At 56.6% G+C, this 6298-nt stretch overlaps 1 long non-coding RNA gene across 1 annotated transcript; it reads right to left on the reverse strand.

Moving 5' to 3' along the window:
- Positions 1 to 370: 370 nt before the first annotated feature.
- Positions 371 to 5046, reverse strand: LOC120606409 (uncharacterized). Its single transcript, XR_005653888.1, has 2 exons — positions 5000 to 5046; positions 371 to 4663 (listed from the first exon to the last, which is right to left on the reverse strand). It is a non-coding gene; the product is annotated as an uncharacterized LOC120606409 (long non-coding RNA).
- Positions 5047 to 6298: the final 1252 nt, after the last annotated feature.

The raw sequence follows: 6298 nt of genomic DNA on the forward strand, positions 1-6298 counted from the left end.
CCACTAAAATAAGGGGGAAAGCCCAATAAAACGTTTATTTTTCTCCCGTAGGACTACCTCAATGCTTTCATGAAATATCAAGAATCACATTTCGTTCATATAGGGAACATATATATATACAAAATAAAAAAAACACGAACGGACAAAACAAGACAAAAACATAGACACAGAAGACAGGTGAGTGGTGACCAAAAATGAGTAAAGGGGGTCGAATGTCTGGCGACCAGTGGACGCCAGGCTGGCAGTGATGAGTGCCCAGGAGAGCACACGGATCCCGCGTCATAATGCCGTACACCTGAAGCACGCGGTGTTATAAACCAACGTTACTTCGGTAAAAGTTTTTATAAAAGAAAATCTTATAGCTAAAAAGTTAGTTTTGGTGTCCCTGGCTAGCTAAGTATGGGCACCGTGTATTTCGATTTATTTCAGACCCACGTGGGTCTTGGGGGTGTAGCTTTCGCCCACAAAGGACCCCCAAGGACACCGTAAGCAATAGTTCTACAGGGGGGACTCCCCTGCTCCTCCAAGGGCCCAGCACCCCCGTGTTTCCTCCTCGCCACCCCCACGCCAGCCCCAGGCTGGCACAGGGTGACAGCAGCTGGTCAGGCGGAAGTCCCAGAGACAACCACTCCCCGAGCCACAAGGCTCCCTGCTGGGAGGCTGGCGTGTGACACGTGGGGGTTCCAGGGAACCCTGGCTGCCGGGAAAGTCAACGAGACCCCGAGAGGTTCTGGTGCCCTGCACCGCCCAGCGCCGGCCCTCCGAGAGGCAGAAACTCGTCTAGAAGAGGAAGACTCGTGACATAGCTTCTGGTCATGGTGCTCAGAAACGGCTCGGGTGCCAGCTCAGAAGGGAAACACAACTGGACACGGACAGGGGCTGTGAGGGTCAGGGAGGTGGGCGCAGAGTTACATGCACCGGGGTTCAGATCGCGGTCCCCCACAGTGGACACATGCGACTCCGGGGGCTCCTGGCCTCTCTGGGCCCAACTCCCCGCCATCGGCCGAGCAGAGATGGTGCCTGTATTATGGGGCTGTAGCGAGGGCGAGATACGGAGACACACGCACGTGACACACGCGCGCTTAGGACCCGCCCTCGCGGTGGGTGGGGGGCAGCCCCACCCGTAGCACCTGCCAATGCCCGTGGTGTATACACTCCACCTCGCTGAAACTCGAGGACCCAACGCGGTGTCACGGGACGCGGAGTTGGGAGGAGACGTGCACCATCGGCTCTCACAAGCCAGCCCACCCCGCGCCAGCAAACACTGGGTGCCCCGGGCCGGTCACGGGCCACACCGCCCCGCAGCTGTGGCCTGATGGAGCCGTGGAAGAGCCTTCGAAGATGCAGTCGAGGTGCTGGCGTGGAGATGACACCTTCGAGGGTGAGAATGGCCCCTGCTCCAGGGCGTGGTCTGCTCCCTAAGTCAACCCAGTTCTGAGGACCCCGGGCTGGGAGGAAGGGGGCCCCCAGGACTCCCAGCAATTGACCAGGGAGCCTGTCTTCCTATCCACGTAACTGCGGGCTCCTGGGGCCAAGAGGCCAGCAGGTCAAGAGGGCGGTGATTAGCCGACTGGTTCGGGGGCGTCACCACCTGCTGGTGGGGGGCGGGGCCGCCGTCACAGCGTTGGGGCAGGGAAGAGTGTCTCCTGTTCTGTGCACGGCCCTAACTGGCTGTGATGGCAACGGACAGACACAGCAGCTACAGGCCAGGAGGCGTGACAACCAGGGCTCCGAGACCCCGGCTGAGGCTTGGACCCCCTCCGGACGCAAGCCCGGGCCGGACCGGCAGAGTCGAGAGTCGAGGGTGAAAGGAAGCAAGGCTGGGTGGAGGCGGGAGACCAACGAGCGGGGTCACCTCCAGCAGCAGCGGGCGAGGGCGAGGGCGCAGGGAAGCTGCGCTCACCCCGACCTGCTCCGTAGGGCTCAGCCACGCCCCTGGAGGAGCCGTTTCCCCAGGTGGGGTACGTGGCTGATGAGGTCCAGGTGTGAGTGGCACCACAGGTGGGCTGGATGCTGGCCTGCCCCCCCTCCCAGGTGCCCCTGCAGGACCAAGGGGCTCACCCGGGAGCAGGGAGTGCTCACTGCAGTGGCTGACAGCTCCCTGCACAAGGGCACCCCCTCCCTGGGTGCCCCCACGTCACGTGACCTATCGGGTCACGACTACACCACAGCTCAAGGTCTCCTGCCGCCCAGTCCGGTGCCCCTTGCTCCCCCGGAACCATCCGTACACAGTCCTACATTTCCAGGGCTTCCACAGAATCCACCTTGACCCCCAACCCAGTACTGACAGTGCCACGACCAGGTGTGACGGGAGAGGGGACAGGCTGTGAGGACCTGGGGGTCCCCTGTGTCCTGTGAGAGGAAGAGGCTGCCCGGTGGCTGGTACCCTGTGCGTGACAGGCCAGCTGCCCCGACAGTGTTCAGACCCCTCCCCCAGCAGTCAGGAGAGGGCTGGGCGGCCGTCGTCCTCAGGCCCAGGAGCCACGATGAGATGTACAGAGAGCGGGCCTGTCGACGTGGCCGATTTTGATATATAGCGAGTGTGCTTTTAATTAGTCAAACAAAAAAGTCACGGGGATTGACTGTTCATGGCTGGCTTTCAAGGGGACGTTGGGAGGATTAACTGCACGTAAACTAGCCGTGGAAAAAGACGAAGCACTTCTCAGAGTGCATGTGGGATTCTTGCCTGGGGTTTTCAGCATGGTCTGGAGCCAGCCTTTTATTCCTCCAGGAAAACATCTGAGATTCTACTGAAAACCAGCTCGAAAATAGTTCCATGTACACACTTTAGGCAACGGTCCTGCTGGAATGAACCTCGCATGCAGAGTCGGCCCTGCCCGGACTGATGCAGACTGTAGATAAATCTTCCCGAATGCAGCTTGGAGCGGATGAGAAACAGGTCCTCTGGGCAGACTCTGAAGAGTTTGGTCGTTTTCCAGCTGTGTTTTCTGGGGCCCTGAAGACTCCCAGAGGCGGCCTTGGGGAGGGGGGTGCACGGTGGAGTGGTGCGGGTCCCGCTCCCCCAGACACCACGTCCTAGGCTCCCCCGTGGGACTGCATGTGTCGGAGGGGCCCCGTGGCAAGGGCACACTCACATAAAAGACGGCCACGCTCCCGCGAGTTCCCGGCAGGAAACAGAGAAGCGAGACGGCGCTGCCTCTGCAGCCACATGTCGGCTGGGTACCGGACTGCCCAGTTCCACGTAGGCAGCATGCTGGGACCACAAGGATGGGGGGGTCACCATGGCAACCTCCCCTCAGTCATCACTAAGCAATTCTTCCTCAATGTACAATCACTCTGTTTATGGGAAGAATGCTGACCATATATTCTGGTTTTCTTGCACAATACTTCACTAGGAAAGAATGCAGAACCCACCAGAGGAAGCACAGGGCTCAGCGTTCCCCAGTCAGCCAGATGCCGTCCCGTCTCGGGGAACGTGACGGATAAGCTTCTGTGCTCTGCATGCAACCAGAGAAGGCGTAGCCCGCCCCAGCCACGCGGCCCCAAGGAGGATCCCCACACCCCGAACCGTGGGGTTTTCCCACCCGAAAACCTCCTCGAGACAGGAGGGGCATCGGACGGTGCCGGCCGTGGGCCTGCGGTCTGTCATCGGGCGAAACCACCACGGCGTTCATTTGTCAGAATGAAATTTCAGCCCGGGGGGGAGGCCGGAGGGAGAGAGGGCCTCGTCTGGCCGAGTGAAGCCACAAGCGTCTCTCCGTGACTCCGGCCGAGCCCCGGTCCTCTGGGGGAACGGCACACACGAACTCGCTTTCTCCCAACGCGAAGCTCCAATTCAGGACGGGCAAGATGAGCTTCAGAGGCTAAAAATAACCTTTGGGACCTTTAAAGGAAGGCCAAGCCCCGGAGACGCGTTTCGGTCTTGATTTCCGCCCGCGAGGGATGTGGCGGTCGTGTCTCGATAGTTCACACGTGGCCTGCAATTTCCTGCGACCTAGAAAGGCAGATGTCCCCCCCCCCGCCCCGTTAGAGTTTGCGACTCAGAAAGATGAATTTTAGTAACACGCACGTTGGAACTTTTTGAAAAAAACTTCTTTGTGAAAATGAGACGCACGTTCCAGAAAGCTGAACAGGTCGACGGCACGTGCCCTGGGGATGCTCACAAAGCATGCGCCCAGGTTAGGACACCCAGGTGGAGAATTCGAGCAGGACCGTCTCCTGGGAGCCCCGTGAACCTCTCCCACCACTGTCCCTTCACCCGTCCCCTACGTGACCTTCTCCCTGGCTTCCGACGCTGCCTGAAGCAAACGCAACCACAGTATGTGGCAGCCCCCTCTCCTCGGTCGGCACGTGTGAGATTCATCCACGCCACTGGGCATGGCTCCCACCGCTCACACACTCACACGGAGGCCTTTTAAAAATCATCCTGTTTGAAGGAGAAGCCTGCCGGGGGTGGGTGCTCTGGGTCGGAGGGCCCAGCCTGCGGGGCGGCCCCTCTGGATGGGACGGTGGCCTGCCTTTGTTTGCGCGCTCAGCCCCACCCATCGCGAAGGACACCCATGTGTGACTCACGCTGCTGGTATTTTTTGGTGGCCTCCAGTGAGCTGGGGGAAGGAGTCCTGGTTTTTAAAGGCTGTGCTAATTACCAGCGCCTCCCTGCAGCTGGTCACAGCAATCTTTTCCTTTCTTTTCGTCCAGTTTCCTTCGATAAGATGAGAGAGAATGCAGGTCTGGGATTCAAAAGATAAGCAGTCCCATCCCGCGCCAACCGCCCCCCCAACTTCATCCAGAGCACGGACACCCTCACCCAAGCTCCGTGCTCTGCAGAGAGGGTCGAGCACCCCAGCACAGGGAGAGAACAGTGCCCGGGCTGCACCGGCAGGGCTAAGGTCAGCCCACAGGGTCCTGGTCACAGAATCAGCGGACAATTATCAGCTACTTGCCCCTAAAAGAAACAAAGCCGGCAAGAGCATGGAAGAACCCACTTACGAACACTAAAAAATCTTCCAAAACAGCTAAGCTTATTTAGGAAACTCACAGGGTCTATATGAAGAAGACGTTAAAACGAAGTCGTATAAAATAAGACCAAAAAAAAATGGAAAAAAAAACAAGGAAATTCCTCATAGATAAGACGCATATTAAATATAAAAACATCGTCTCCACCTAAATTATCTGTTAATTCAGCTGAATCTCACTGATTAAAATCCCAACAGTATGCTCCGAGGTGGGATGGAGGGAACTTAACGAATGACTCCAGCTCGAATAAAATACTTCACTCACGAGGACGGGCCAGAAAATTCTGTTGTGGTAACGATGTCACCTCGGGAGCCCTCTCCGACAGCAAAGCCACCATACTAGGAGCGGCGATGGACATCTAGCCCCATCAGCGGAACTGAGCGGATCCAGAAATAAACCCGGAAAGACGTGTGGGATCCTCAAAGATGATAAATTGTAGGGAGACAGCACGTTCTGTACGTCGCGGTAGGACAACGGACTGGTCATCTGGAGGCAAAAAGCTTCAGGAGGAACCGAATCCCTACCACCGTCCTCACACCCAAACGACTTCCAGAAGGGGAGAGTCTTAACCACGAAAAATAAAACCATAAAAAAGTAGGGAGGGAAAAGTAAACACACGTGGATTTATAATACAACCTTGGAGGAGAAAAGACCATTCTAGACAGTGCCCCAAAATGCTGTATCGGAAGGTCCCGATCGACGTGAACACATGCGATTTGAAGGTTCTGCGGAGCATGTGCACACACACGTGCGCGCGTGTGCACAGCTGCGTAACAATGCGCATCGACGCGGTAGGGACCCCACGCACAGGCACGTGTGTCCACATACACGCTATACACAAAAAGGTCTCACATCTGCATTTAAACGCAGAGGTGACCTGGCCAAAAAAAAAAAAAAAAATCTTGTTGCAGGACAGACAGAGGCTCGATTTCTGAATAAACTCAGAGCTTATACGAATCGACAAGAAAAACAGGCAATGGACATTGAAAGGGAAAACGAAGAGCCTACGATTATATAAAAAGATGTGCGACACAACCCGTATTATTTTCAACTTATTATACTGGCAGAAATTTAAAGTTTTCAACACCTGGTGCTGGCGAGGGCACAGGCAGAAAGGGACGACCCCGCTGCCGTGGTGGGGTGCCAGCGGGTGTCCCAGTTGGCAGGGCGACCTGGTCCTATCGATCGACATTTAAAATACCGCAGTGAATGTGCTTATTTTTACAGAAGCGGCCAAGATACACACAGGAAAATGTTCGCAGCAGCATTGCTTAATGAACGCAAACATCCTGCCAACGACAGAGACATTGGCCCGGCGCTT

This window comes from Pteropus medius, unplaced genomic scaffold (genome assembly GCF_902729225.1).
Source record: "Pteropus medius unplaced genomic scaffold, Ma_sr-lr_union100, whole genome shotgun sequence".
Classification (NCBI taxonomy): domain Eukaryota; kingdom Metazoa; phylum Chordata; class Mammalia; order Chiroptera; family Pteropodidae; genus Pteropus; species Pteropus medius.